Source organism: Pipistrellus hanaki, assembly GCF_964339955.1.
Source record: "Pipistrellus hanaki genome assembly, chromosome: 2".
In the NCBI taxonomy this organism is placed as follows: Eukaryota; Metazoa; Chordata; class Mammalia; order Chiroptera; family Vespertilionidae; genus Pipistrellus; species Pipistrellus hanaki.
Window position 1 is genome coordinate 22,068,305 of NC_140504.1, and position 21,105 is coordinate 22,089,409.

The 21,105-nt window shown below is 41.0% G+C and overlaps 1 protein-coding gene across 1 annotated transcript in view; it reads left to right on the forward strand.

The window, feature by feature from the left end:
* Positions 1-21,105, forward strand: part of PPM1L (protein phosphatase, Mg2+/Mn2+ dependent 1L) — a 279,964-nt gene that overhangs the window by 1,595 nt on the left and 257,264 nt on the right. The window contains exon 2 of the mRNA XM_084876040.1: positions 2,138-2,258. The gene's annotated coding sequence lies outside the window, so the exon portion shown is untranslated. The remainder of the gene's footprint in view (positions 1-2,137; positions 2,259-21,105) is intronic.

Consider the following 21,105-nt stretch of genomic DNA (forward strand, 5'->3'; position numbering starts at 1 on the left):
CCTCATTTTGTTTCTCCTATTTAATTACACATCAAACTATTGCCCCCAGTTCTGAAACTTTTCTAGAATTTTACCCTCTTCTTTATTCTTACTATTATGGCCTTGCTTGATGTTACAGGAAACACTTCCTTCACTACATTATAGCTTTTTCCTTTGCTTTGCAGAGTAGGTAGAATGGACAAACTGTTGAGCAAGCTGAGGTCCATGTGACCCTGTCCAAAAAGAGAAATTATGTGTAATGCAATAGGGAAGAAAATATGTCATATTTGTCAAGTTCCTGTGAGGTATCCTTCTGCACACAGGAATTATACTTGCTTAGATATTTATTTTTTTATTAGAAAAGAGGGAGGGATGTGTTCTTCAGAGTCCTGAATGAGCTAGAAAGTTGTGATTGGTTATCATAATTGAATCTGTTTCAAGTGATGGAAGTGGGTGTGATGGGGTGTCACCACAGGCTCACCATTCCTGCCTCTGGAAGGTACTGGTGTAATGTGGCTACTCACTCCCCTGCTGGGCCAGTTTGGCTTGGTGGTGTTCATGCAGGAATACGTGTCATAACTCATGATTAGCATTGCCATAGATAGTGATAGAGTTTCAGGACATGCTACCCCAAATATGGCACCTTGGCAAAGTGAGTATTTTAAGCTGAAAGAGTCTGAGAAAACAGCAGGAACTGGAAGGTCACTTGGACTCCCTTCGCCCCTGAAGCAGGCCAAAACACCCTCTAACATGAGGGTTTTATGACCTGGAGAGGAGCAAGACGAAGGGACAGGGAGAAGAATCCAAACAAACAGGTTTTGCTAAGCTTCTCCCAGGTTACTACACTTACTTCATACTTTTTGACCTATCATATTTCCCCACAACTCTCCACTCTTCATCAACCTGGCATAAAAATACTCTGGATTAACCCCTTCTTTAGGTCTTCGTTTCCTATCCTGAAGTTTTCCATGTCACATAAACTTTATATGCTTGCTCTCAGGGCATACACCTAGATTGCTGGTTCGATTTCTTGTTGGGGCATGAAGGGGAGGCAACCAATTGATGCTTCTCTCTCTCATAGATGCTTCTTTCTCTAAAGGTCAATAAAAACATATCCTCGGTGAAGATTTAAAAAAATTAAATGCTTTTCTCTTGTTAATCTGACTTTGTCAGTTTAGTTTTCAGACCTATCCCAGGTAGGAGGACCCAGAAAAATGTTTTCCTCCCCTACAATAGGTAATAAAAGTAAAGTTAAAGAGACACACACACACATACACACACACACACACACACACACAACCTTTCAGCTTATTCTACTTCCTTAAACTACTATCTCTTTGCAATTAAACTAAAACCTAGACTAGTTTTTTATTAGTTGCTTACCTAACAGTCATTTTTTCCCCTCTTACAATATTTGGCACATAGTAGAACAATTATTTGAAATTCAAATTTAACTGGAAATCCTGTATTTTATTTGGCAACCCTAACATTTATATATTCAACAATTATACTCCTTAGTAACATGTCCTTATAGAAATACTAGAGGCCCAGTGCATTGGTAGGATCCCTAGTGGCTACCAGCTGCCAGCCAGGTACTCCCTCCCTTCCCCTGGTCAGCCCGGACCCCGGTCGAACACCCTGACAACTCCCATTTGGGACAATTTGCATACTATGCTTTTATTACATAGGATAGTCAGATTAGTAAACAAATAATTTCTTAAAAAAAAACTTGTGAGCATTTATGTCCAATATCAAGTCCTCAAGGTCCATATTCCCAAAAGTCCGGGGTCCGAGTCCATGGCTCCAACTTTGTGCACATTGAGAGCCATGTTATATGGCAGAAAGTATAGCACCTGCAGGGTCATGTTAGCAAAGGAAGTAAGGTGGTTGTCCCAGATGAGTCCCCTGAGGGGAAAGTGTGATTCTGAAGATCCATTTAGTGAAGACAAAATGACATCAGCCAGCCTCCCCACCCTCTGCCCAAGAGAGAAATGATGCAGACAGACCTGCTTATCCAGGTCCTTCCAGTTACCACCTCTGGGTCTGAAAGGGCAAGGGGAGGGACAAACTGAGAACTTTCCCTGAGAGATCCCTCCCTGGATGGGGACTGGGGAATCTGGGCAGAAGAACCATGATCTAATTCTCCTTCCTCTTGCAGATCTCTTGCCAATGCCTCCTCACCACCAATATTTTCTGATTGGACCTGGAGGTCAGTGTGCGAGAGAGGGTGAGAGGAAGTCCACACTGGTCAGTCTTCAGGGGAACAGAGCAAGACAAAAGTAAGTGGAGAATGTATCTGGAGAAGCAAAGGAAAAACACTCCACATATTTTCTGAGGTTCTGGGTCTTGCCAGCATTATACCTCTCCTTGTTTCCTTCCCTACTGCTGGGAAAGAACCAGCAGAGATGGGCAGAAGAATCCTGCCTAGGAAATTAATTTCATAATTTAATGAAATTAATTAAAGCCACATAGAATGGACTCAGCATGGCTATCCGTAATTTCTGGATTATGCTTCTTTGGGAATGATTTTTTGGTTTCCTTCACTACCCCAACCAGGGAAGGGTGCTCTGTCCTGTGACAATATTTTATCAGTACACTGTGACTGTATTCTACATGGTGTCTTATCTTATGTGCTCAGATGTTAGCCAGGGCTAGCGCAGAGTAAATGTAAGGATGAATGAATGCATGAATGCTTAATCAGAGGATGCTAAGGAGTTTAGGGAGATAACAGTATCTTGCATTTCTTTCACTCTCCCACAAGATGGCAGCAATTACCATGGACCAATTTTCTATGGCTGGAACTCGGCTCATCTTAATTGAGTGCACCATGAGTACAATAGGTCTATTTTTCAAATCATTATATCAAGGACAGAATAATACACTGATGGCAAGGAAAAGAAAAAATAAAACATAATATGTACTATCACTAATATTATTGGATGTGGCACAATACATTTTACTTTAAAAAGCATTTGGGAAATGCGTGTTACTGAATTTGTGAAAGAAAAATAGTCCTCTGTGCAAATGTTAGATAAACAAATGAATTATCTCTGTCCCATCTGGTACCTAGCTGTTATCTAATCTCATAGAATCACTCTTCCCACACACCTGGCTCTGTTTTCTTGCTCTCAAAGTTAAAAAGTTCATAGGTTCCAGGTTCTCAGGTGGCTTGCTTCTTATTCCAGCCACTTCAGTCTGTGCAGAGACCATACAGTGTTTCTTATACTGGACAGTGAATGGTTAAACGCATCACGGTGTCAGATCATATTCACTTCTGAAAAAGGACACAACTTTCAGAAAATTGTCACTGAGTAAGTATTCTTTACAGGCTCAGAGATGAGTGTCCCAGTGAGGTTGAGTTTTTTAAAAAAGTATTAAAAAGTTATTTACACACACACACACACACACACACACACACACACACACACACACGGCCCAGTGCATGAATTCATGCACATTGAAAGGAACTGTGGGCCATGAGGCTGTGGTGGGCACAGTGATGGGTCTTGGCCAATCCTCTGTGCCCCCACCCAGCTCCTCCCACAGCAGCCCTAGGTCACCTGTCTGCCAACAGCCCAGTTCCCACCACTGCTGCTCCCACCTGCTGAAGGTGCAAGTGATTGGGGCCAGCGGTGTCAGCAGGTGCCAGTGGCAGCTGCTGCCTCGATGGTCCCTCAGGAGCAGGGGGAGGTGGAGTATCCCTCAGAGGCGATCAAGGCCTGCAGCCGCTGCTCACACCTGCTGACAGCGCTGAGCAATCTGGACCTGCGCTGGGTGCCAGCAGTGGCTCTGTCACCAGCAGCTGATGTGAGCAGGGCCAGTGCAAGCAGCAAGGGTGAGCATCAGATGGGACCACTACACTCAGGAGCAAAGAATTTTCAGTAACTATCAGAGGCTTGCCCCGATGACAGTGACCCGGCTCCTTGTGTTGGTCTGGCATCCCTGCTCACCTGCTCCACCATTCTACTGCGGCTGACGCCAGCCATGTTCTGTGCACGCCCCCTGGTGGTCAGCATGCCCCTTGGTGACTGGTTGTTCTGGTTGTTCCACTGTTTGGTCTGTTTGCATATTAGCCTTTTATTATATAGGATTATTTCAGAGAGGAAAGGAGAGGGGGAGAGAGAGATAGAAACATCAATGATGAGAGAGAATCATTGATTGGCTGCCTCCTGCAAGCTCCCTTCTAATGATCAAGCCCTCAACCAGAGGCCACTGAGCAAAACTGGCTAGGGCCTTAAAAGTATTTATAGTTTCTGTGTGTCTTAGAAATCAAGAGCATGGTTCCTACATTAAAAAAAATTAAACTTGCAGAAATCTTGTTGGATTTTGCTACTTTTGCACTACAAGACTTGTCTTCAAATTTACCTATTCTGGAATTAGCACATATTTGCCCTGTAACTTTAAGCAGAGCTATGTCCCAGAGACATGTCTATGTTAGTAACACACAAGAATACGAAGGATGAGGAGGTGGGAGAGAATACAGAGAAGAATGATCACAGAGCACAGTTGTTCTGGCCCCTGGGCAGTGGAGAGAGTCCCTAAGAGGCTGGTTCTCCTGAATCTCAGTTGCTGAGGGAGAGCCCACACTCCTATATCGTCTCTCAGGAGCTATATTCATCTTTTTTTTTAAATATGATATCATTTAAGCATTACAACTGCTTCGTGTCAAAGCACATTTAAAAAAGTTAAAACATGATTTTCATATAAAAATAGAATGCGTATGTCCCAAAATATATTAAGCTCAATATTGAATGAAGGAACTAGTAACATAACAAAGTTGGTTTCCAAAAGCAATTAAGGAAAAGGGAATTATGTAGCATGCCAGGAAAAAAAATTTTTTAAAGATAGCAAATGTTCTATAAACAATAAAATTATAACCTTTGGTATGACTTTTTCCTATTGGACAGAAATCTAAAAATTAATATGTAACTTCATAATTATGGGGCTCTAATCAAATAGCAAATAGGAAAATCAAACAAAGGTACTTTTCCCAAGGGAATCAAATCATCCTTGCAGGCCTGATATTATAAATAATGACCCAGCATGACATTGAAAGGTCATATAGTGATCCTCTTATCCTCCAGGCTTTTCCTCTCTAGACTGAAAGCATTATGAGGTCAGGGACTGGTGTGTCTTTTCCCCACTGTGAAGAACGTGCACACACATAATGGGCAGTGATGGGCACTGAGTATGCAGTGAATCACTGTTTGTTTAGCTGAATTGAATTGAATTTTAGAAAAATGAGTAACTTGATTAAGTGGCGAGTGGCAGATTCCCTGAGATTTCTTTTTCTTTTTTTAAAAAAATATTTTTAATTGATTTTTTACAGAGAGGAAGGGAGAGGGATAGAGAGTTAGAAACATCGATGAGAGAGAATCATTGATCAGCTGCCTCTTGCACACCCCCCACTGGGGATGTGCCTGCAACCCAAGTACATGCCCTTGACCGGAATCGAACCCAGGACCTTTCAATTCACAGGCTGATGCTCTATCCACTGAGCCAAACCGGTTTCGGCTCCCTGAGATTTCTTATAACTGCTCAGTAAGGAGGTGTACTATTTCCTAGGAGTGCTATAGCTATAGTCAAACTGGGCACCTTAAAGCCACAGGAATTGATCTGCTCAGAGTTCTGGAGGCTTGAAGTCTAGAGGGGCTGGCAGGCCACGATCCCTCGGAAGGCTTTAGAGAAGAATCCTTCTTTTCCTCTTCCTAGCTTCTAGTGGTTGCCAGCAAGCTCTGGGGTTGCCTTTTAGCTGCATCACTCCATTCTGCCTGTCTTCACATGGTTGTCTTCCCTCCATGTGTGTCTGTATCTCTGTGTCTTTTTTTATAAGGACACCAGTGATTGCTAATAAAATATGGCCTCACCTTAATTTATATCTTAATTAAATCTGCAAAGACTATTTTCAAATAAGATCACATTCACAGTACCATCAGTTAGGACTTGAGCATATATTTTTTTAATATATATTTTTATTGACTGCAGAGTGGAAAGGAGAGGCTGAGAGAGCTAAAAACCTCAATGATGAGATAGAATCATTGATCGGCCGCCCACAACCCCGGGCTATGCCCTGACGGGGTATTGAACCGTGACCTCCTGGTTCATAGGTGGATTCTCAACCATTGAGCCACTCCAGCCTACTTGAGCATATTTTCATGGTGGACACAATTCAACCCATTACAGGAGGCTTGGAGTCAGAAGGTCCTGGGTGTGAATACCTTTAGTACATTTAGTCAGGTAAGAATCTCTCTGCATTGTATGTAGGCTTTCTGCTTCCCCAGGTGTTGGGGGGAAAATCCTGTTCTTAGCTACAATTTTAGGAGCCCCAGGCGCTTATCATGACTATTTTGCGTCTAATCACCTTGTTTTAATCTTTTATCTCTACTTTTTTTTTCTTTTTTTTTTAATTTATTGATTTTTTACAGAGAGGAAGAGAGAGGGATAGAGAGTTAGAAACATCGATGAGAGAGAACCATCGATCAGCTGCCTCTTGCACACCCCCCACTGGGGATGTGCCCGCAACCAAGGTACATGCCCTTGACCAGAATCGAACCTGGGACCCTTCAGTCTGCAGGCCGACGCTCTATCCACTGAGCCAAAACGGTTTCGGCTATCTCTACTTCTAATAAAAAATTGCTTTCATGTTCTCTGAAATGAACCTTTTACCCAGGTTCTAGTAAATAAGTTCTTATCTTGACCCTGTGTTATCTGAGGTTGTGGTAACCTGTTCAGGAGACCAGTTCTTCTGTGACCTAGCTCATGCCCTGATCTTGCCAAGGCACCCAGGTGCAATCAAGTACCAGCTGAGCTGTAAGTTAAATAGAGAGCAGGGAGGGAGCAGGCACTCCTGTGACTGGCAGAGAGAAAAGTGGGCAGAGATGGCTTGTTTTTTTGTGTGGTTGGCCTGGCATTCATAAGGTGTGCTTAGCAGATTTCTGATCAGATGGGTGTCGGTGGCATCCTTTCATGGTGCCTGTACTAGAGAGGCCTTTTGGGGTTTGGGAGCAGTAGGAGCAGTTTTCAGCATTTGGCTGAAGAAAGCAGTAATATTCAAGTGTTTAGCTGTAAAAATCTTCCAAATTTGTTCTTTTTTTTTTTTTTTTTTTTTTTTTTTTTTTGCACATCTCCTACAGTAAGCATTTATTACCCCGTTTCCCCGAAAATAAGACAGTGTCTTATATTAATTTTTTTCTCCCAAAGTTGCGCTAGGTCTTATTTTCAGGGGATGTCTTATCTTTCCATGCGCTAGGTCTTATTTTTGGAGGATGTCTTATTTTCGGGGAAACACGGTAGTTGACTAGAAGTCAGTGCATGAATTCGTGGATGGGTGAGATCCCTCCATCTGGCCAGCAATTGGGGCCAGGGCCAGTGGCTGGGAAGGGACTGCAGGGAGGACCATGGGAGAGCTCCAGTGTGTGTTTGGCCCCATCTCACCCAGTCCAGATTGGCTGGATCCCAGCTGCAAGCTAATCTACTGGTCGGAGCATTTGCCCCCTTGGTGGTCAGTGTACATCATAGCAACCAGTTGGTCGACTGCTCAGTTGAACACTTAGCATATTGGGCTTTTATATATATACTAGAGGCCTGGTGGATGAAATTCATTCACAGGGTGTGGTCCCTCAGCCCAGCCTGCACCCTCTCCAGTATGGTACCCCCCCCAAGAAATGTCTGACTATCCGAGATTGGGCCTAAACGGGCAGTCGGACATCACTCTCAAAATCCAGGACTATTGTCTCTCAACCACTCACCTGCCTGTCTGCCTGATTGCCCTAAATCCCTTCTGCCTGCCAGCCTGATCACCCCCTAACCACTCCCCTGCCAGCCTGATTGACACCTAACTGCTCTCCTGCCAACCTGATTGCCCCTAGCTGCCCTCCTCTTCCAACCTGGTCACCCCTAACTGTCCTCCCCTGCAGGCCTGGTTGCCCCTAGCTTCCCTCCCTTGCAGGCCCGGTACCGCCAACTGCCCTCCCCTGCAGGTCTGGGTCCCCCCTCCAACTCTCCTCCTTTGCAGGCCTGGGTTCCACCTAAACTGTCCTCCTCTGCTGGACATCTTGTGTACACCTGGGGGCGGCCATCTTGTGTGTTGGAGTGATGGTCAATTTTCATATTACCTCTTTATTATATAGGGCTAGAGGTCCAGTGCATGAAAATTCATGCATTGGAGGGGGGTCCTTCAGCCCGGCCTGCCCCCTCTCACAGTTTGGGAGCCCTCAGAAGCAGGAGGTGACCTGGAGATCAGGGGAAGGCGATGCTGCCATCACACCTCTGCTGCTTCCATTGCCAGCAGTGCAAGCCTCAGCCGGCCCTGGTTACCTGAGCCTCTGGGTGGCTGGGCAGCCACTATCTGAGGCTTTCCTGTGCCTTGGGCCAGCCCTGGGCAACTGGGGGGCTGAGAGGATGGGGGACTCTGGAGAAAGGTGTGCGGAGCTGCTGGACGCACCTGGGGGTGAGCCCAGCTGTGCCACCCGCCTACCGCCCCGACAGGGCTGAGGGGACTGTGTGCCACCATCTTGTGGCTGTGGGTGCCGCCATCTTTGAGGGAGTGGCAGTCATTTAGCATATTCCCTCCTTATTGGCTGTGGGTGCTGCCATCTTTGTGAGGATGTGTTGGTCAATTAGCATATTCCCTCTTTATTAGATAGGAATAGAAGCCCAGTGCATGAAATTTGTGCCCTCAGGGGGGTCCCTCAGCTCAGCTTGGACCTTTTCACAGTCTGGAAGCCCTTGGGGGATGTCCAACTGACATGTTAAGCTCACCAGCCATGAGCCTGGCCTCTGGCTGAGTGGTGCTCCCTCTGTGGGAATGCACTGACCACCAGGGGGGCAGTTCCTGCATTGAGCGTCTGCTCCCTGGTGGTCAGTGCACGTCATAGCAACTGGTTGACCAGTTGACTGTCTGCCTTAGCATATCATTAGCATATTATGCTTTGATATATTGAATGGCCAATCAGACAACCAGATACTTAGCCTACCAGGCTTTCATTATATAGGATATCTAGATGAGAAAACATGTTTCTAGGAAAGGTTGTCCTAACTGGGAATTCAACCAGTGACTCTGGTGTATAGGACAATGCTCAACCAACTGAGCCACACTGGCCAGGGCTAGTTTAAAAAATATATATATTTTATTGATTTTTTACAGAGAGGAGGAGAGAGGGATAGAGAGTAGAAACATCGATGAGAGAGAATCATCGATCAGATGCCTCTTGCACACTTCCTATTGGGCATGTGCCCTCAACCAAGGTACATGCCCTTGACCAGAATCGAATCTGGGACCTTTCAGTCCACAGGCTGATGCTCTATCCATTGAGCCAAACTGGTTTCGGCCGGGGCTAGTTTTTTTTGGTTTTGTTTTTTAACTTAAGTTTTTTATTGTTGACACCATTGCAAATATCTTATCTCCCATTACCCACCCCAAATTAGTTCTGAAAAACTATGAACCACCTTAGACATTTTTAAGTTAGCATCTGAAACTTTTCACCAAAAGTATAGATAATTACAAAAGATGAAATATTGGTTATTTTGTAATATATTAACATTTTAAAATAAAACTGCTCCATCACCCTTTTACCTTTTACCCAGTGGAATGTAGATAACATAATACTCAGATACCATCAGCATGTCTTTACATATCCATGGATAAGTTCTTCTAAAGTGGTTGGATTTTTGCAAATTTTTTTTTCTTCCTTGAATTCATATTTTCATTTTAATTCTTTCTCAGAATTTAAACTCTCAAGTAATATATTTTTAAGCATAAAAATATTTTATTGTCATTCTTTGCAAAAAAAAAAATCAAATTTTAAAATTGTCCTCTTGAAAAGTGCCATACAGTTCTAATAGTTAAGTTTGGGGGTTTTTTTTGGATTGAGTTATTATCATCATTATTAGTATATAATAAAAAAAAGATAATTAAGTTTGATAATTAGTAAATATAAAATGTAAATTTTTAGTAGAAATCTAATTTCTAATGAAGTAACTATTTCCCCCTACACTCAGTTCAGATATCTATGAATAATTATTGCTTACTGCTAGAATGAGATAGAGTTTTGTATAATTCTATTACTTTTTCATTTTTTGCAGATAATTGTGCCAAAATATTTTTCATATAAATAATATACCAATATATCAAATATTTTAAAAAGGCTTTATCAAGATTTAACAAATGATTATTAATTACAGTTGTTACTCTTTCACTTTGAGATGCCTTGATTAACTCAATATAATCACAGAGCATTAGAAAAGTGGAAATATTCCTTATTTTCTGTGTCTTTGCCAATATAACATGCTTTATAAAATGTGCTTTCTTTTCATTACATAATTTAAACATATTTTCACTGAAATCTTGGTGCTGAAAATTTTCTTCATTTGGATAGTGAAAGGTCTAATTGACAAACCAGTCATCTTTGTTAGTCCCATCTGTCCTAGTCAGATGACTTATTGTCCATCAGAAAAAAAGTTTGACCTCATTTTTCAATTTAAATATATGAGTGTTGCATTTCAGAAGAGAGTATAAAAATCACTGGAAGTATTATGGAACACATTTTATAAGACAAATTACTAAAAGCAGTCAAGACTTAAATGAGATAGATCTAACATAGTTAATTTATCAATATCTTATCAAGTTATAAAAATAAATGCTATTTTTTATTACTTAATTTACAATAATGCAGTGTAATTTGTAGCTTAAAATACTATTTATTTATGAGCGAGAGTATGATAAAGAGTATGATTAGATGCTGGTGTTCAGCTTTTGGAATTAACTAAATAAGAACAACATATACAATTAGAATTAACACCATTAATTTTATTAGACATTGTGATCAAGCTTTCCTATGTATTTAAAGAAAAGAAAAGGCAAATAGCACTATTAAAATTAATTAGTTCAGCAGCTAGCATTTATTTAAAAAAACAAAACAAAGAAATACTAAACATTTTAAGATGACATCAAATCAGGATTGTAACTGATGTAAATATTTCCTTGTATGATTTGATAAAAATATACATTAATTCTAAAAGAGGTTTGTAAAGTTTTATGTGTAAATTTTTATCTACTTATACTTTAAACTCTTAGTAGATCAAGATAACATTTTAGTTATATTAAGGGTCAGCTACGCACTATTGTAGGAGTGGCTATAAGTTCAAGCCTCGGACTGACCTGTGGCAGGGCCACAAACAAGTCCCAGCGTGGAGGGCAAAGCCCTCCTAGCATAATTAAGCTTCACCTTAAAGTCCTCCCTAGTTCCTTCCTAGGTAGCTAATGGGCTGTGGGAGGTGCAGCAAGTGCTGCCAAAACCAGGTGAAACTCACAAGAACATTGTAAGCATGTTGACCACTACCCTTATTTTGCTTTGGGTGCTCTGACTATAAAATAAAGATTCAGCTTGCAGGCCATGGCACTGTCTCTCCATCAGAGAAGCAGCATCCAACCAAGCCCTGGCTGTATTCTCTTGTCTGTTTTATTTAATCCTTCACCACCCCTACTCAGGCTCACCAAAACTGCCCTTTCTGGACAAGACCCAACTATGGTAGACCACAATCCTGCCCCATGGAGTTCCCACCTTCGTGTAATCCCTTTCTTCTGGTTCAAACTAACAGAATGTGGCAAAGGTGAATCTATGACTATGTAATGTTATATGAGACTGTCTTGCTAGTAAAGTCACTGTAGACCAGTGGTTCTCAGCCTTTCTAATGCCGAAATCCTTTAATCAGTTCCTCCTGTTGTGGTGACTCCCAACCATAAAATTACTTTCGTTGCTACTTCATAACTGTAATTTTGCTACTGTTATGAATCGTAATGTAAATATCTGTGTTTTCTGATGGTCTTAGGCGACCCTGCTAGCAGAGAATTGCTGCTGTAGAGCCTACTAATCTGACGAGAGATGGGACTAGAGAAGATGACTGATTTGCTATGTTAATTGAATAACCAGCTGAAATATCCATATATAATTTAATATACATAAGTATATATTTCTACTTCATATCATATAGTAAATTAATTTTGAGAATGTGAAATATTTACAAATAAGTACCATGAAGTCTACTGATGAAGAGACTTAGAGCCTCTTTAGTTCTCATGGGAAAGATAAAACGAAGGGGAAGAAAAACTTCTCCACCCCTTCGAAACTTATATTCTGGCGGAGGGAGACATACACTACATAAAATAAATGTATATAGTCTGTGAGGAGGTTAATTATAAAAAAAAAAAAATAAAGATGTGGGATAGAGGTTATTTGAAGATGGCAATTTAAAGAGTTGGTCAGAGAAGTCCCCACTGAGCAGGGTAACTTTAATTTCTGGGGGAGGTTCCATGCAGGTAAAGGAAATCCAACTGGTATTAGATTTCTAATCTGTAACCTTATGCAATGGAAAACAATAGATCAATTTTTTTTAAAACATATTTTATTGATTTTTTACAGAGAGGAAGAGAGAGGGATAGAGAGTTAAAAACATCGATGAGAGAGAATCATCGATCAGCTGTCTCTTGCACGCCCCCTACTGAATATGTGCCCGCAACCAATGTATCAATACATGCCCTTGACCGGAATCGAACCTGGGACTTTTCAGTCCACAGGCTGATGCTCTAGCTAGCCACTGAGCCAAACTGGTTTCGTCTGTATCAATCATTTTATAGGAAGAATGGTTGTATCCCTAGAATTCTATACCATCATTCACATATTGCTATACCATCATTCACATATTGAAGGAAGAAAAGGCAACTTTAAATATGCAAGAACCTATTTCTCCTTTAAAAAAATATACTCGAGAATCCAAGATGGCTGCACAGGTAAACAGCTAGCCGCAGCCGCACACAACAATTTCAATAAAATACAACTAAAATATAAAATGGACATTACCCAAAACTACAGGAAAGTCGAATGACTGGAAATTCTACAACGAGAAGCAAGGAGAAAACCAGAAGGAAGAGAGGAGGAGCTGGAAAAGCCTAAGGTATGGAGACACGTGGTGCACGGGGAGAGGACGGAGCTGGAGAGGAGGGGGCGGCTGAGTGCCTGGCTGGAGTTCCCTAGCGGGAAGGAGATAAAAGCTCCGACTTTGCTGAATCCCAGACCTGACAGCACTGAACCCCAGTTCTAGGCCAGGGAGTTGGGGCTGTGAGGCGGAAACCCGGGGAGTGGTGAAAGGCAGAGCCCCCGGAGTCGCACACATTGTGTGCAGAGGACGGACTGTTGACTCTGCTGCCAGATTGCCCTGGCGGGAAGGAGACAGAGGCTCTGGACTGTGCTGGGCCCCAGTTCCGACTGCTCTGAACCCCAGTTCTAGGCCAGACCCCGGGACCCAGGCTCATCCAGAGGGAGACTGGGCTGTAAGGCAGAACCCCAGGGCAGTGGCGAAAGGAGGTCCCGGAGCGTTGCGCGCAGAGAAGGGACAGTTGGCTGTGCCTCGGGATTGCCCTGGCGGGAAGGAGACAGGGGCTCCAGACTGCTCTGAACGCCACTTCCAACCTCACTTCCAACTGAACTGAACCCCAGTTCCGGGCTCATTGGGGGAGAGCCTAGACTGTTTGGTAGCAGGCGAAAATCGAGGGCACCTTTCTCTCAGAGGTGCTTACATTGAGTACTGAAGGATCCTGGGGATTACTGAGACCCAGGAGCCGCATAGGGTGGGGCTGACGGAAGCCAAGCCTGTAGGCTCCACCGTGAAACTCCACCCCATCAAGGAAGCTGCAAAAATGCCGAGACAAGGAAATAGATCACAAACGAAAGAAATGGAGGACAAAAAATGACTGGATATAGAGTTCAAAACCACAATTATAAGGTTGTTCTCCTAGAAATCTCCTAGAAAAGGCTGATAAAGTAAATGAGACCTATGAGGATATGAAAAGGGATCAACTAGAAATAATAAGGGATCAACAAGAAATAATAAGGGATCAACAGGAAATAAAGAATACATTGTCTGAAATAAAAAATATTATATAGAGTCCTAAAAACAGAATGGAAGATCGCAAGAATCAAGTCAAAGATTTGGAACATAAAGAGCCAGAAGACACTCCTCCACAGAAGCAAGAAGACAAGAGAATCCAGAAAATTGAAGATAATGTAAGAAACCTCTGGGACAACTTCAAGCGAACCAACATCAGAATTATGGGGGTCCCAGAAGATGAGAGAGAGCAAGATATCAAAAACATACTGAAAGAAATAGTGACAGAAAACTTCCCCCACCTGGTGAAAGAATTAGACTTACAAGTCCAGGAAGCGCACAGAATCCAAACAAAAGGAATCCAAAAAAGACCACACCAAGACAAATCATAATTAAAATTCCAAGAGCAAAAGACAAAGAATATTAAAAGCAGCAAGAGCAAAGCAGGTAGTTACCTATAAAGGAGCACCTATACAATTGTCAGCTGATTTCTCAACAGAAACCATGCAGGCCAGATGGGAATGGCAAGAAGTATTCAAGGTGATGAATAGTAAGAACCTACAGCGAAAAATAATCTATCCAGCAAAGCTATCACTCAGAATCGAAGGCCAGATAAAGAGCTTCAGTAATAAAAAAAAGCTAATGGAGTTCATCACCACCAAACCAAAATTATATGAATTGCTGAAGGAGGTTCTTTTGGAAGAGAAAGTAAATAAAGATAAAAATTATGAACAACAAATACGTAACTATCAAGTGAATCTAAAAACCAAGGAAATTAAAAAAAAATCTGATGAACAATATTAACTGTTGAATATAATAGAATCAGAGGTATGGAACGGGAGTGAACTGACGATTCTTGGGGAAAAGGGGAGAGGGGGATGTGGGAAGAGACTGAACATAAACTGTGCACCTATGGATGAGGATAATGGGGGGGTGAGGAAGGGGCAGAGGGTGGGGTAGGAACCTGGTGGAGGAGAGCAATGGGTGGGGGGAAGAGTAACATTTGTAATAATATGAACAATAAAGATTTATTTAAAAAAATAAAAAATAAAAAATAAAAAATATGCTCGATGAAGTTATTGCAGTCAATTTAATGTGAGTCAGAAAAAATAATTTAAGAAAAAATACTGTGGTCTATAAGAAATAGTGGTGAGCAATAAAACCAGTAAGAACTATAATTAAGTCTGAGTAATTATTTGAATTATAGTTGTAGGATTAATTTAGTTATTTAAAAGGATTTTTTTTTCATAGAAGAAGAAAACATAAAATTTTAAAAATAAGAGTCTGTTAATTCAGAATCAGATATTTTACTTGGCCAGAATGGCTTAGTTGGTTAAGCATCATTCTGTGCACCAAAGGTTGCTGGTTTGATTTTCTGGTCAGGGCACATACCTGGCTTCCAGGTTTGATCCCCAGTCGGGGAATATGTCGAAAGCAGATGATCAGTGTTTCTCTCCCTTTCTCCCTCTCTCTTCCTCTCTCTCTATGTCCTTGGATGAGGATAAAAATAAAAAAGAACTGGATATTTCAAAAGGAAACCTGAGACATATAGCACATTATAGAAGTGAGAAGTACAGTAGAAAAGGGGCAAGTAAAAGCATTATAAAATTTTTATCTTCTTGGGAGAAAGACATAGAAACTTTAAATCTGGACTTTTTTTCTCTTTGACATTTAAAGGTTAATACAATCAGGATAAAATGGAATATAAAGCTTCATCCTTATAGTGGAGAGCAAAAATGAGTGACATTGGTAAAGATTGTGGCTTTATCTCAAAGCTTCATTTCACAATAATAGGAATGAACAGAACAACAAGAAGAAAAATTCTAAAGGAAAGAGAGGGGAAATGTCAGAGAATGTTAATATATATTTAAAACAAGGAATCAGCAGTAATGATGAAGTAGGTAATTATTTTAGTAGGCCCTTGATATAAACTTCTTGTTGGGAAAAACTAGAATATCTCAAGAGAATTTTTATACCCTTTGCCCCCTTTCTCTGTCTTTCTTAGAAATGTGAACCAATTTGGGGCTGCTTTTTCCTAGTGATATCTGCCAACTCTAGAATAGGCAAAGGACAAAAAGCTGAGCAGGGCTCCTGAGAGACTCCTAAGATTTGGAGGAGTAAATTGGAGTTCAAGGCCCATGAAGGCAAGAGACCTTGGTAAGCTCCCAGCTTTTAGACTGTGATATGGGAGGGCTGCACCCTATGAATAAGTAAGAAATAGATTGGCCCTCCTACAGACAGAAGCTTGGCTTTCATCTCAATCAGAATTAAAGGAATCTGGAATTTCTAGTGTTTCCAGCTGTTGGCCAGAAATAAACGTATTCTCTGTACAACTTTTCATATATACTGTTTGGTATTAGTAACAAGGGCATTTAGGATATAACACAACATGTTCAAAGCCAAGAGAGAAAACACAACAGAAATTAATTCATGGAGGATCTAGATGAAATCATCTCTTAGGGATTTCAGCTATGTGACTGTGTTCAAGAAAATAAAAGAAGAGTGAAGTTTTCAGCAGAGAACTATAAAGCATGTACGTGTACCTGCACACACACACACAAAGCAGATGGAAATGCTAGAACTTAAAAAATTATGGTAATTGAAATTAAGAGCTCATCTTTGAAAAATTGGGTCATATAATGCATAGGTCCTGGTAATTCTATTGAATTAAAGTGCATTAATCAGGTATTATCTATTGGTCCAAGTTGACGGGGAGGTAACAGAATATGAATCACTAGATCAGTGAGAGGGGCAAGGTACTGGGTTAGCCTACTAGTAGTTAAGTTTTTGGGAAATAAAAGTTATGTGTGGATCTATGATTGCAGAAACCCCCACATTGTTCAAGGGTCAAATATATATATATATAAATTTTATGTATGATGATCATACCTGTCAATGGTGCATTATACAGATTGTTTAATGTATGGTTCTATGTTAATTGAATAACCATCTGAAATATATATATATATATATATATATATATGTGTGTGTGTGTGTGTGTATAATTTAATATACATAAGTATATATTTCTACTTCATATCATACAGTAAATTAATTTTGAGAATGTGAAATGTTTACAAATAAGTACCATGAAGTAATAGGAAAAATGTTAGAATATATAATCTTTGAGGGAAGATGATAGCATTTACCAAATCTAGAAATAATAAAGAAAAGATTGAGTACATCAAAAGACATCAAAAACAACTGAAATGAAAAATTGGGGGGAAAAGTTAAGCATATATGGCAGAAAAAAATTAATCTTCTTATTGCATAAAAAACTTTTGCAAGTAATTTATGAGCAAAGTAATCAGCTTGATAGATAAATGAACAAAGGACATAAAGAGGCAATTCAAAGAAGAAATACAAATAACAATAAGCATTTAAAAAGACCTTAGACTCAGTAACAATGAAAGGAATGCAAATTCAATGAGATGACTTCCCCCCTCCCCCCTGTTATGTAGGCAAAGGTGAAAAAGTCATGTTGGTGAGAGATTGTGAGGATACAGACTTTGTTGGTGGCAGTGTCAACTGGTGCAGCTCTTCTGGAGGTTAGTTAAGCAATATATTGAAAAATTTTTAATGTGTAAGGCCTTGAATTCAGCAATTCCCCGTACAGGAGTTAATCCTAAATAAATATCCTATCTAATAAAAGAGTAATATGCAAATTGACTGTCATTCTAACACACAAGATGGCTGCCCCCCAATATGGTCAAAGATGGCTGCCCCCATGTGGACACAAGATTGCCAACACAAGATGGCCAGCAGGGTAGGGCAGTTGGGAGGGACCAGGCCAGCAGAGGAGTGAAGTTGGAAGCGACCGGGCCTGCATGGAAGGGCAGTTATGGGGGACCCAGGTCTGCAGGGGAGAGCAGTTGGGGGGACCAGGCCTGAAGGGGAAGGCAGTTGGGTGTGACCAGGCCTGCAGGGGAGGGCAGTTAGGGGCACTCAGGCTGGCATGGGAGCAGTTAGGCCTCAATCAGGCTGGCAGAGGAGTAGTTAGGGAGTGATCAGGCTGGTAGGCAGAAGCAGTTAGGGGCAATCAGGAAAGCAGGCAGGCAAGCAGTTGGGAGCCAGCAGTCCTGGATTGTGAGAGGGATATCCGACTGCCCGTTTGGGCCTACTGAGATCAGGCCCAAACGGGCAGTCAGACATCCCTCGAGGGGTCCCAGATTGGAGATGGTGCAGGCTGGGCTGAGGGACACACCCCCCATCCACGAATTTTGTGCATCGGGCCTCTAGTCATATATATAAAGATGAATAAAGTATATATTGCAGAATCAGAAACAGCCTAAATTTCCTGATAGGGGATTGGTTAAACAAACTAATACAGACACATAGAAGGGAATATGTAGCCATTAAAATTAACAATGTAGATCTGTGAAAGCCTGGTTACTACACATTATTGAGAGAAAAAAAGAGTAAAAATGCATGCATATTTACTAGTGGGAGAGTAACTTGGTAGGGCAGTTTGATAATAACTATCAAAAAGGTAAATGCAGAAATGCTTTAATGCAGATGTTTCACTTTTAAAAACATATATAAAGATATGTTCAAAACAATACAACAGACCCAAAATGGAGTGACTGCTGCTAAGCCTCTTGTTAACAAACTGAAACTTACAGTCTCGGCCTCTCCCAGAAATGGATTCTTAAACCAATCAGGAACGCCTAGACCAGCACTACTTACTGGGCTGGAAATATCTTGCCTTAACTCAGAATAGACCTGGTTGTCTGAGAACCTTTGCTAAGTCCTGGCTTGAACGTTGGTGGGACAGGACTTCTTTTTATTTCTAGAACTCGATGTCAAGGCAATCAATAGTGATTTAAGCAGCTGCTTCAGGAGAAATGTCAAACACTTTGCTCTTTAAAAATATTAATGGAAAATTTAAAAATCTGTGAACGTTTCAACACTTCCACCTTTCTGAAATCCAAAATTACTAATATATATATAAAAAAGAATGCACTGCAATTCAGTCGAATTCACAGATCCTTACTGGCACAGCTGCCATTTGCACCAGAAAATGAGGCAAAAGTGGCAGGATACGCAAGTAGCTATTTGCAGAGGTACTTGAAACCCATGGTCTATGTTTGCATGGATTCCTGGCACTGGATGCTCTGGGGAAAACCGGCATCCAGGAGTCTTGCTTAGGTAGGTATCACCCTGCAAACTTTAAATTTACTTCACACCTGCTTTTGAAATCTAGAAATACTGCCAACTTGTTTTCACAGATGGATTTGGCAAAAATTCCAGCATCTTGTACAAAATTATAGACTGCAGTAAATTCATGTCCTAAATTCTTTATATATATATATATATATATATATATATATATATATATATATACACACACACACACACACACACACACACACACACACACACAAAGTGATATCTACTTCAGAAAGGAGCCCAATGCCCTCTCAGGTCCTTATCATTTTGACCAAACCAGAACTGGAGAAGCTGTGGCCCCAGGGTCAGCTTGCCCGGTATTCTCCCCTCAGAAAGCATTCCTAGTCAGGTGAGACCATCCGTGCCCAAAGCTTTAATGACTTTGCTGCATTCTCTCAGAAAATAATTCTACAAGGTAATTGCTTTTATTATGGAATTGTATTTCTGGGCTGAAGTTCAGCGTATTTTGAAAATTCAATGCAGTGCCATGTGTATACAAATAAGCTGCTTAGGAGGGGAAGAAAGAAGCAGCCAATGAGAGTTCTTTACTAATGCTTTGAGATTGTCTGTGGTTTAAGCAATTAACCTTGTAATTTTGTCTTCAACTCTTAGAAAAAAACAATTTGGGTGCTTTCAATAACCACAACAGTGCTATATTCACACTGTAAGTAGAAAGTGCAAGTAATGGAAAACATTGATATTCTCCTGACCATACACAAAGCTTTCCTCTTTCATGTACTAAAAAGGCTGTATAGAGTAGTGATGAAGAGCTTGAATATATATATATTTCAGAGAGGAAGGGAGAGGGAGAGAGACACACCAATGATAAAAGTAAATCATTGATTGGCTGTCTCCTGCACGCCCCCTACTGGGGATGGATTCCACAACCTGGGCATGTACCCTTGGCCAGGATCAAACCTGGGACCTTTCAGTCTGCAGGCCAATGCTCTATCTACTAAGCCAAACCAGCTATGGCCTGACTCTGCCATTTGTTAGCTGGGTGATCTTGGATAGATTACAAACTTTTTGTGCCCAGGCTTATTTAACTGTAACATGGAGAAAATAGCTGTCTGTGTCATGGGCTATAGAGCATTTAAAAGCAGTAAGCACTATTTAAGCATCAACGGTCATTATGAACTTTCAGAATCATTTTTTGTATTGGAAGTTTTATTGGAATCCCAAGATAACTAAATCAATAGGTACTTCCATACTATATTTTTTTGCAGACAAAACAATTTGCTTTGAACAGTCAGTTAACTCTTATTAAAAGATGAATAGAATACTCATAGTTAAAAGTAATTAGAATATTATACCAGAAGCAGTCTTTGTGTGTTATAAATATTCCAAAAAGTATATCATTTGGGAGTCCTACAATTTATTTAACAAGTATTTATTGAGCACTTCCTATGTGTAAGATACTATTCTAGCAAGGGATTGGAGTGTGTGTGTGTGTGTGTGCTCGTGTGTGTGTGTGTGCACGTGTATATGTAAAATCTTTGCTTACATGGTGCTTATGTCCTTTAAGGAGGACACAGACAGCAAATAAACAGATGATAAAGCTGGTGGTGATAGTTCTATGGAAAAATATAAGGCCAAGTCAGGGTAAAGAGTGATGGAGACTAAGCTCCTATAGGAAAGGCCTCTCTGATAAGGTCACTGTTGAGAAAAGAGCTAAAGAAGTGGCCAAAACCAGTTTGGCTCAATGGATAGAGCCTCAGCCTGTGGATTGAAAGGTCCCAGGTTCGACTCCAGTCAAAGGCATGTACCGTGGTTGCGGGCACATCCCCACTAGGGGGTGTGCAAGAGGCATCTGATCGATGTTTCTTTCTCATGGATGTTTCGAACTCTCTTTCCCTCTCTTCCTCTCTGTAATATTAAAAAAAAAAAAAAAAAGTGAAGGAATGAGCCATGTAAATATTTAAGAAGAAGGGTGTCCAGGAAGAGGGCACAACAGGTGCAAAAACCCTGGAGTGAGAGAGTGCTTGGTATATTTAAGGAATGGCAGATGGAATGTAAACCCAGGAAGTTTGTCTCCGGAGCCTACATTCCATATTCCCACATTATCTTCCCCTGTAA